The sequence below is a fragment of the Tamandua tetradactyla genome, chromosome 8, assembly GCF_023851605.1.
Source record: "Tamandua tetradactyla isolate mTamTet1 chromosome 8, mTamTet1.pri, whole genome shotgun sequence".
Lineage (NCBI taxonomy): Eukaryota > Metazoa > Chordata > Mammalia > Pilosa > Myrmecophagidae > Tamandua > Tamandua tetradactyla.
This window is the reverse complement of record NC_135334.1, coordinates 91,729,953-91,740,837: the sequence shown is the minus strand read 5'-3', so window position 1 is coordinate 91,740,837 and position 10,885 is coordinate 91,729,953. Positions and strand designations below refer to the sequence as shown.

Here is a 10,885-nt window from a genome sequence, read left to right as displayed (position 1 = left end):
TGCCTGTCATCTTTCTGAGCTGTGGTACAGTCAAGAAAACCTATTTTGTGATAATGAAGTCGCTAAAATTCCAAGCAGTCAAGCTAGCATATCTATGACTCTTCAAGCTGATTTTCTAAAATAAATTGTTGTGAGAGGAGAACCTTAAGGTAAGCTGTTTCAGTCAGCTCATGAGGATGTGCTGGAATTCTTTAACACATTAGTAGGATCTTGATTTTAGAGTTGATTTAGAAATGAAAAGTTGTTGTGAAATAAGTAACGTTTTAGGATATTCAAAGTTTTGGGCCAGGGATCACTGAGGTATTAGGGCAATGGTTTCTCAAATAAAAAAGCAAATAAGAAAGCTTTGAAAGTTTTATTTGTTTGTGTGTGCATTTTATAGGATATAGTAGCTTATGTTTTTTCTTTATTGTCAAAATAATTTAAGCACCAATAGATATTATACTAAAATGTTGCTTCTGTTTAAAAATTAATTTTGAGAAAATGTACTTCAACCTCCAAATTTTCGGATTGCTTTATTGAAAATGTTGTAAAGAGCTAAATAATAGGAAGTCTGAACTGGATACCCAGAGTCCAGGACTTTACTATCCTTAGGGATGGTAGTTCTCAGCATTAGGTGCTTATGCTTTAGTCTTTCCTGCATAAAGAGGGATTCCCTCTCCTCTCTACAGCTTTTGGGAAATAGGAGCATATGTATTTTAATCTTGTGGTTTTGCCATGTTGACATGGTTCTAGTCACTGGTCCATTCAGCATTGGGTCCTCATATATTGCTATTGGAAAATTTCTGTTCCATGGAACTTTTATTTATTGTAATCTTTAAAAATTCACAATCTCTTTCTTCAAAGATTTTTGTTTGTTTGGGTTTTGGTTGAGTCAAACTTTTTCTGTGAGGTTTTATTTAAAGGAAATTGATATTCATTTAATATCTACCAATTGAAGTGCATATATTAATTTAATCTGTGCAACAATTCTTTAAGGAAAATATGTTTTCCCTAATTTTACAGATGGGGGCATGGAGGTTCAGAGAAGTTAAGCAACTTCTGACTCTCACAGGTCTGAGAATTAAATCCATACTCTAAACTTTCTACTATCCTATACTTTTCCTTTTGATGGTAGCTTCTGTTAAGAGTGGTATTAGTTTTCCAGTTCTAGATGCCATGGATGCAAATAAAAGATTTGCTTTAGAAGACATCTCAAAAGTAATGGATTAGGCATGACTATTGTAAATGTTTCTGAGGGGGCTCACTCAGTTTTGGGAAATTTTGAGGTGGTATTTATCTGAAAAGAAAGAACAAGATAGTTAAATAGTGCAGGGTTCTTTTCCATAGCAAACACCATTCATTACTTGGAAAAACTAGTTCTGTGGCTTAATAGGTGTACAAAACAGTACTGGATAAAGAATATTTTAGTATGTAAGATAGTGGGTAGTTATACTTGACTTTTTAAATGCTAACTGAAACAATTCTGTGCAGGATTCATGGAAACAATTGGATTCTCATGTTCTCCTGGAGCAATTTATGATATGTTATCAGCAAATGCAAGTGAGACATTTAAAGCGAATAGCTATAAAGGAGGGGGGGGTAGAAGTAGGAAGCAAGAAATACGAGATAGCAGCACTTTAGCTATTTTCAAAACCACACTGTTTGGGGCATATAAAAAATGTGGAAATTTGGTTTGGTGGTAAAAAACTTCTTTTTCAGCTTTCACAGACAATTATAACTTATTAAAAAATGCATTTCTTTGTGTATGAGACTTTTCTATTTCTGTCCCCAAAAGTTAGGATATATGTAATATATGGTAGTCAGCTCTTAAGAGGATATCTACATTACTTCTGCATTCCCTGAAATGAACTCTGGATGGATGGTATGTTAAATACCTACTGATTAATTAAGCCCTTTATCTCATTTTCCCTCAAGAATAAGTCAGACTTCAACACCTACTTTTGTAGTGAAGATCTCTGGTTTTGGGCCTAATGCTTCTGGTGTGGCTTCTCTAGTCACTGCTGAAAAGTAAAAATTGTGCTGCTTATTTCATTGGATCCTGAAATGAATGGGTAGAGACATTCTTAATTTATTTCACAATTGTCTGTATAATAATACAGTTATGGGTTAAAAATTAACAAGCATTTATTAGAAAATTTATTGTAAAAACAAAGAACACAATGAACCTTCTACTTTCTCTACCAATTTTGCTGTTAAAATGCTTAGAGTGAGAGCCAAATGGATTGGTTAGAGGCTTATTTGCTCTCCTTTTAACTCTGTTAACCAGAAGACTAAATTCTTATTAAATGAATATCTTGACTATCTAACTGGAATATTCAAAATATGGTTCTATTGGAAAGGTGTAAATAGTAAGGGATAATTTATATGATCAATTGCAGAAAATTAATAATTTAATTGAGATTTACTGTCAGGAACCTTTAATTGTAATAGCATCTGTCCTGGAGCTAGACCATCTGAGTTCAAGTTCTGCCTACTGTGTTTACTAGTTATGATTTTAAGCAAGTTATTATTATTATTTTTTTTACATGGGCAGGCACCAGGAATCGAACCCGGGTCCTCTGGCTTGGCAGGCAAGTGTTCTTGCCTGCTGAGCCACCGTGGCCTGCCCAAGTTATTTTTTTTTTAATAAATATTTTTGTGCCTTGGTTTCCTTATCTGTAAAACAGGGATAATGACATTTCCTAAACTCCTAGAGTTGTTTTGAGAACTAAATGAGATAAGACAGGTAGTAATTCTTAGCATAGTGACTGGTACTTTATAAAAGCATTTAGTAAAATAATTTTTAAGTATCCCTTCAATCATCTCTCTAACATCCATCCGTCCATGCATCATCACTTTAGTGTTTCTGACAATATGGATTAATGATAGTTTTTTTTTTTTGTTTTTTGGCTTTTTTGCCATAGACTATGAAGAATTTTATAAATATATGAAATGACATTAACTGGCCAGTGTGTGGGAAAGGAGGAGCCTCCTGAAAATCAAGTTATGTACAGAGATCTAGAAGTTTTATTTAAAATCTTCTTTCATGGCTACTTTTTTCCTGGGTAAATATAAAATACTAAATTTATTTCTACCCATTCATTTAATAATGTTTAAATAATTGGAAAAAATATTTAGTTAGTGTTTACTTCGGGCAAAACATTGTATTAGGTAATTGGAAAAAATATTTATTGAGTGTTTTATTTGTGCAAAACATTGTACTAGGTATTGTGGGTAATATAAAGAATCCTAGGATTTTTGTTCTTGCTTTTGAAAAGCTTATAATCTGGTTTGGATCATTTATAAAAAGATGATGCTATTACATATTTAAAAAGATTATATAAGGTAGTATCCAGTAAGTGTCGAATGAGTGATATAAAAAATAAGTTTTTAGAATGGTTATTAGAAGTGGTGAAATAGGTAGATTATAGTAATCTGGAATAGTCCCATTTGGTTTCCTAGTGATAAAAAAGGAAGGTGAGGGAAGTAGGGAGAGACAGGCAGAGCAAATGCTGGAAGACAGCAATAAATGAAGTCTGAGTAAGTTGTTAAACTAGAGAAGAAGGTTAAAGTATAGATTACTAGAAGATACTTTTAGAAAGATTAGTTAAATCTGGATCATGAAGGCCTTAATGTCAGAGTCAGGAGTCCAGATTTTATTTGGCCATCAGGGAGAACATGTGTCTTTATTACGAGAGTGACCTGATGCAGAGAGTGGTGGTAAAATTAATTCAGTAGAGGAGATACTGAAATTAGGGAAAGCAATATAGAGTCTGTTGCAAAAGTTCTAGGTCTGAGGTATAATAAGGCCTGTCCTAAGGTCTTTAGTACAGCATGGTGAAGAGAAAATGAGAAACAATGTGAGAAAAGGGTTGATAGGGCTTAATGACAGGCTGGCGATGAGAAAAAGGATAAAAAATACAGGCGATGGCTATATTGTTCATATTTTGAGCTTGTATGGTTGAGAGAATGATGTTCTTCTGGGTGTGGATGAATGATGGAGAGTGTTGAAGAAAATAATGATGAATTTAATTTTAAATTGTTGAATATGAGGTAGCAGAGTACATATTGGTATAAACATCTGGCCATTTGAGACTGTTGAATCTCAGGGAGAAGAGAATTCAGGGTTGTGGGATAAATAGTAATAATCATTTGATTTGGATATTAAGTAATAAAACAATTGATGAAAAGAAATAGGAGAAGAATAATGTTCAGGTTGGCAGCATTAACATGTGAGTGTTTTCTGTGATTATCTATTCACCTAATTTAAAAATTAATAAGCTATTTGCTCATTCCTCCCTCTTTCTCTGCCTTTCCCTCCCTTTTCTTTCCAATATTATTTATTGTCCCTAATGAGTTGTGGACTGTGCTGGACGCTGGAGATCCTTGAAGGGGTATGCTACTTTTTCATCAAGCCAAATCTTTTAGTGTTTTTATTTTTCTCCTATTTACTGTAAGCTTATGATAATACCTATGTGAGCATTGATCTCCCAGGGTCTGGAAGACATTCTCTGACACAGGGTTTCTTTTCTTCATCTTGGTGATATTTTTTATTATTACTATATTATAAGGAATATTCTGGAGGAGTATAATTTTACAAGTGGATTAAATTGCCCATCATTGATGTTAAAAAAATAGCGATTGCATCACCTTTTCTGGGTTCTACTGTGTGAAGTTTATAAGTAGGGTCTCCTGGAAAGAAAGTTCATTACTTGAAAGTTGACAAGGTCAAGGAAAAAGATGGTTTTCTAAAACATTTCATTCTCACATCCTAACACTTGGATATTATACCTTACATCTTAATGATGTGAAATTGACATAAAATCTCAATAAAATTTGCAACTACTGATTAGACTTCTTTCTCCTGTTTATCCCACCCTTATTCAATTTCTAGTCACCAAGTCCACCCAGTGTCTTTTACATTTCCTCTATCCTTCCCTAAAAGAGTGGAGAAATGGAATAGGAATGCGTGCAGGGCTGCCTAGCTAGATTTATAAAGGATTAAAGCATCATTCTTAGGGATGTTATATCAGATTGTAAATTTCTAAATTTGTATGATGAGATTCAAGCTCAGGGAATTCTATGCTATTGATGGTCCTTAATTCATTCTGTTTCATTCGAGTGCAGTGCACCCCTCCCCCTTATCTCTGTTACCCAGCTGACCCACTTTCATGTTAGAAGATTTTGAAAGGTAGAATTTAGAACAGATGTATCAGGTAAAAATGGAATACCAGGTCTTAGCTATAAGGATGGCATCCTTTTCTGATAAAAAGGGGGATACTATTGATAAAAGAAGGAAACTTCTATGTTGGGAGTATTTGAGAATGGGAAAGATAGTTTTTGCCATATTGGAAAGAATGATGTAAATATGAATGTTTTAAATTATTTTTTAGATAGGTACAAAATCACTTTTCTAGGAGAACTTTTTAAAACAGTCTGTTTGGAGCAGCATTTGTATTAATGGTATTTACATCATTTGTATCTTGGAAATATTCAGAGTGTGGAGAAACATATCAATTTTCAGTGCTTTAGTATTAACCCAGCTTTGGGTTCCTGAGATCACTTTGATAGTGGGCCAATCAGGCCACCAAATTTGGAAAAGAATTCCAGATGCTGAGTGTTTCAGTAGGAGTTGTGGATATGTACCTATCTTTAGTTACTCTTCTAAATTTGGAGAGAAATAAGAAATCAATTTTCTGTGGTAAATTTTTCAATCACAAAAATACCAGGCCACTTTAGAAGACAAAAATAAAGTATAACATTTTTCTTTTAAGGAAAAATTAAGACAACAGCCTTTGAGGTTTGATCCTATGAGTCCTTTTCCATCTTCAGAAAGGTTTCTAGCCTAGAAAGAAATCTCTTAAAGTATGATTTTTATAAGTGGACATGCTGTTGACATACACTTAATATTATTGGCCCAAATAGCAATGATATAATTTGTAGGTCTTGTACTATGTCTGGAAAATTGTAATGTCCTTACTGGTATTTGTATGCACTTTTGTGTATTGGTCTTGTTTTTCATTTTTATTTAATGTAAGACTATTAAATCTTATTGTTAAATAACATGAAGATTGCATCATAGCATTCAGTATTAAAATGCACTCCTTTTTGGGGGGAAGCCAGATAGATATGTTTACTCTGTAGAGAGATTTAGATTTGACTTTTTGTTTTCTTCATGGTAATTATGTTTGCACTTTGCTGATCACTAGTTGTGCATTATTACAATGGAAGGTGACAATTTGATTGTCTTCATTTGGAGAAACAAGTAATTTTATATTCACTAAGCTGTCAGGTAACACTAACTCACAGTACTAAGAGCTCCTGGCAATGCGGCTTGGCACCTATATTTAACTACTTTGATGCTTGTGTAACCTCTGCTGAATCAGAAATACTTTGCCTCCTGGAAATGGTTTTCAGAATTGTACAATGAGGTTTTCATTAAGTAGACAAACTAACAATGAACTGCAAAGCCATGGTGGTTTTTCCCTTCCCCACTCCTCCTCCTTCTTCCCTCTCCCTGCTTTTCCTTCTTCTTTTTTTCCTTCCTCCTCTTCCTCTTCTTCCTCTTCTTGGATGTTACCTGAAATATATACCTTATTTCATTATATTAAAGGAAGGACTTACTGGATTGCTTTATTTAGCTAAGGGGAACCTCAGAAATTAATTTATTTACATAATTTTGTTCAGTATTGCCATGTGTGTGCTTTCATGTTTTGAAACACTCTGCTAGCATGGATTTTCCTTTCTCTTTTTTTTCTGGCAATATTAAACAAAGGGTGAAAATAGAGATAAGAATTGAAAAGTGTATAGTAACAGCTTCCTTCCCTCTTTATCTGAGAAGTCATCGTTCTGGTTTATAGCATTTTATTAATACTATGATAAGCTGTCCTGTAATTGGGCTTCCCAGTTAGTGGATTGATTTCAAGCTGACAGAAACATGTCTTTTATTCACTTTAAAAATTATGGCTCTCATTTAAGTTGGAGAGGAGAATCAAAGTAAACATATATAAATAAATTCATTTTACTATTTTTTGACAGTTTTTTTTCACTCAAGCCACATAGAAGGCTTTCAGTTGAGCTTTAAAGTCATTGTGCTTGATTAAAATGCTCTAAGTTAGTGTATATTTATAGTAATCATTGTTTGGTTTTGCTCTTATTGTTAAGTAATTGGTTTTCTTTATATGCTTTGGACCTGACTTTCCAAAGCAAAAATCCCAACAAATTACTTGTAGATAAACTGTTGAGATGCTCAATATTATTTCTAGTGAGCAAAAAGTATAGATAGAAGTTAGATTAAGTCAATTTGTTTTGATCCCAGGGAGAAACTGGATAAACGGAGACATGATTATTAAATGTTTTCCATAGGCAGGCAGGCAGGCAGACCAGTTGTTAGTTTGGTTGCCTGCCCCTTCCAGTAGATATTAACCAATTAGACAGAGGTGGTTACATGATGTAACATTATCAGGAGAAACAATCAACAAGTCAAAGCATTCCAAGACATATGAGCTGTAGTCCAAAGAACAGCCTTAGCTATATAAAGTGACAGCAATATTGTTAGCTAAATATAAACTCCAGAAACACAATGATGACTTGAGAAGACAGTGTTCTGGGTAGCCCCTGCTTTGTAAGAACGCCAGCCTTTGGAAGCAATTTTGGTACTGTGGGAAAATCTTGGTGTGAAAAACTGGAAACTTTCAATAGCTCAAAAATCCATTAATTTCCGACCCTCCTTAGACATAATTAAGGACTTTCAGTGTATTCATTAGGCTCATCTCTGTTGATTTTGACAGTTAACTCCTATCAATGTGTTTTCTTCTAATAGGTACTGTCTGTGTCACCATATGTGTTCTAAGAGAGCCATTACAAACTCTAGAACATAGGTTTGTAACTTTCCAAGTCAGTTTTGAAACAGGTTACCTTCTTTTTTGCTGAATTTTCTCAGTTGCTTATTAAAGAGATGTGAGAGAGAAAAGTCTGGCGAAAGCTTGAGGTAGTTTATGAGTAGAGTGGGGGGAGAAGAGGTAGGAGAGCTGGATAAGACAATATAAGGAATCAATAACAATCTCAGCCTTTACCTGAGTGAAACAGGGAAAGTTTTAAAAGGAATGTGTTTATTTTAATGCTTTAAATCAGTATTGCCCCCACCCCCACTCCAGCATCCTTAAATGTGGGAATTAAGAGGTACAGGAAGAAGGTTTTTAAATCATTCTTTGCCCTAGGCTGGGACTGGCATCCTTTCTAGGGGTTCCTGGGTATTGTGCATTTTGGCAGCTGAACATATCTCTTACTTATGCTCCTTAAAATGAGAGGCACTGTGTTATATTTTTGGAAAATTAGTTGTTTATTTCTCAGTATCAGATCAATTGCAGCATTAAATTAACAGTGAATTATCTGAATAAAATAAGTCCACCCTAGTAGCCTGGGGCTGAGTAGCAAAAATAAATGTGAAGGTTGGCCTGGGCTTTTAACCTTTTTTTTTTTTTTTTTTTGAGAAAAACAACTTAAATTTAAATGTTGCTTTATGTTAAAAACAGGGCTTCTTCTGAATAAACATCACACATTAAAAATATGAATACCATTATTTGTTAATAATCCTAAAAGTAATAAAAAAATTTTAATTTTATTATTATTATTTTTTTGGCATGGGCAGGTACCGGGAATCAAATCCAGGTCTCTGGCATGGCAGGCAAGAGCTCTGTCTGCTGAGCCACTGTAGCCCACCCTGAAAATATTTTTAAAGATCAGATTAAAAATATTCTTCCAATAAATTCAGTGGTGCGTTTGGATAGTTATATAATTTCCAAATGATAGTTTTGAGAGATGGATTCTTTCCAAGCAATAGTAAAAAAAAAAAGTAATTTTGTGTAGCTATGCCTTATGAGAAAGCTGTTTGAAGATAATCCTAACTTTAAAAAATATACAAATAACTGCTTTTTTTTAAAAAAAATAGCAATACAAATCAGAAAAGTTTAAAGTTCTAGAAAATATAATTTTCTAAGAGAGAGGACTTAATATGTAGATATCCAACTTCTTGGTCTTTGATGAGTTAATTTTGATTTCTTATTAAAGACAGAAAGTGAATTTCCTGTTAAGTAGGCTTATGATGGCCTAAATGTTCAGATTTTATCCTGGAGTTTTGGAGTAAAATAATTATCACCTTTCTAGAGGCACTCCTACTGATTTGAGAACATCATCAATTACTAGAGGCTTTGTCTTCAACAATCTCATTCTCAGAAGTCTTAAGCATTGAAGTTCTTCCTAATGGTTTGGTATCTGGGAATTCACTTGATCTGTTGGGCAGAGACATTTCAAACTCAGGGAACGCATTATGGGAATTTAGTTTTATGTGTCCCAAAGATATGTTTTACTTGATAATAACTATGCCCCAGAAAACCATCTTGTTTAACCAATGTGATAAGTTGACAATGTAGTTTTTCCCTCTGATTATAATGTACTCTGTGTAGTCAATACACTGGTACCATGTGAGTGTAATTTCCTCTTTTATTTTATCTCCAATGCACTGTATTATAAATAAACAGTTAAAAAAAAAAAACACCAAACAAATCTGTTGCATCTCCTTTTAAGATTGTACCACTGTAGACACTTGTTCTAGTAAAGTAGAATTGGGCACATTTGATTGCATTTAAATTTTTCATGCTTCAGCAGTTTGGCTGGGAGCACAGTAAAGAAAAATCCCATGAGCGAGGATAGTTTAGAATAATAGAACTTGATTTTGTGTATTATAGCGGCAACATTTGCGCTGCTTTAGTTAGGGTTGTGTCAGCACTTCCATTATAAACCCCTGTTTTCAGGGGGTATAACTAGGGAGATTTTTTTTTAATACAAATTAAAAACACAATTCATTTGAATGATTTTTAAGTTATAATAGTGCAAAAATAAAACAAAGTAAAGTCACATTGAAATTGACCATTTTCACGTGAAGTTTGATTCTTTCATTTTCTTATTTATTGTATATGGTAACAGCTAAAGTAATGTCTTATTCTAATACACTGGGGGTGAAAATTCTTGAAATGGAAAATTACTGAAATGGCATAAAAATATGCCTAAGATTTCCATGAGACATTTAAAACATTAAAAATAAATGTATATTTGATTTATGAGTTTGGAAAGGAGAGTAGCTATGGTGCAGTGCTTATAGCTTAGGCATTGCCAAAAGTCACATGTTGGCAGCTTCTAGAACACGGTTTAGTTGTTCTAGTAAAACATTCTAAAAGGGAAAGCTAAAGTAAACAAAATGAATGCAGGTGTAATCAGTCAGTCTAAGGATTTTTAATAAATTGTGTAAAAATAAGGAGCAAACCTAACCCAATAACCAGTAAATCTAAGAAGTATTTAATAAAGTATGCATTAAAAACAGTTTGTGCCCATTTTCCTTTAAAAAACCACACAAAACCACTACCACCATCAATAACAAAATCAACAGCCAGAAAACAAAAACAAAAAACCTTAAGCCCAATGATTTTATTAAAAGAAACTGCCCTCAGTCGAGCAATACCTTGCTAAAAAGAACAAAAATAACTTTTTTCTGTGCTAACAACATATTTGAGAACTATATTAAAGTATACCCAAAAACTTAAAATAAGATATGAAGTAAGTCATCTTCTTGGAACAAAAAGGAAGGAATTTTAAAGCTGAGTATGCCTTCTTCAGTCCTACCATCCCTGTTTCCATGTGCCCTGATGATGGCATGAGCTGGGGATGTACAGTCAGATTTAAGGTTGTTTTTTTTTTTGATGGTCTATCTTTTATTTGCACTCCTAATACAAATTTGTGTTAGTTGGTGCAGAACAAAAGGCAATTTTTCTTATGTTACAATGGTCACTGGAGGAATCACCAGAAGACTGTTGATGAAGTAGAGGTGAAGCCTTTTCTCACTAATTGT

At 33.6% G+C, this 10,885-nt stretch overlaps 1 protein-coding gene across 37 annotated transcripts in view; it reads left to right on the top strand.

The window, feature by feature from the left end:
• SOX6 (SRY-box transcription factor 6) overlaps positions 1 to 10,885 on the top strand; it is a 602,540-nt gene that overhangs the window by 229,883 nt on the left and 361,772 nt on the right. The window contains exon 2 of one of the 37 annotated variants that reach the window (XM_077114105.1): positions 1,006 to 1,054. The exons of the other annotated variants lie outside the window; for them this stretch is intronic. The gene's annotated coding sequence lies outside the window, so the exon portion shown is untranslated. The remainder of the gene's footprint in view (positions 1 to 1,005; positions 1,055 to 10,885) is intronic. 37 annotated transcript variants of the gene reach the window in all.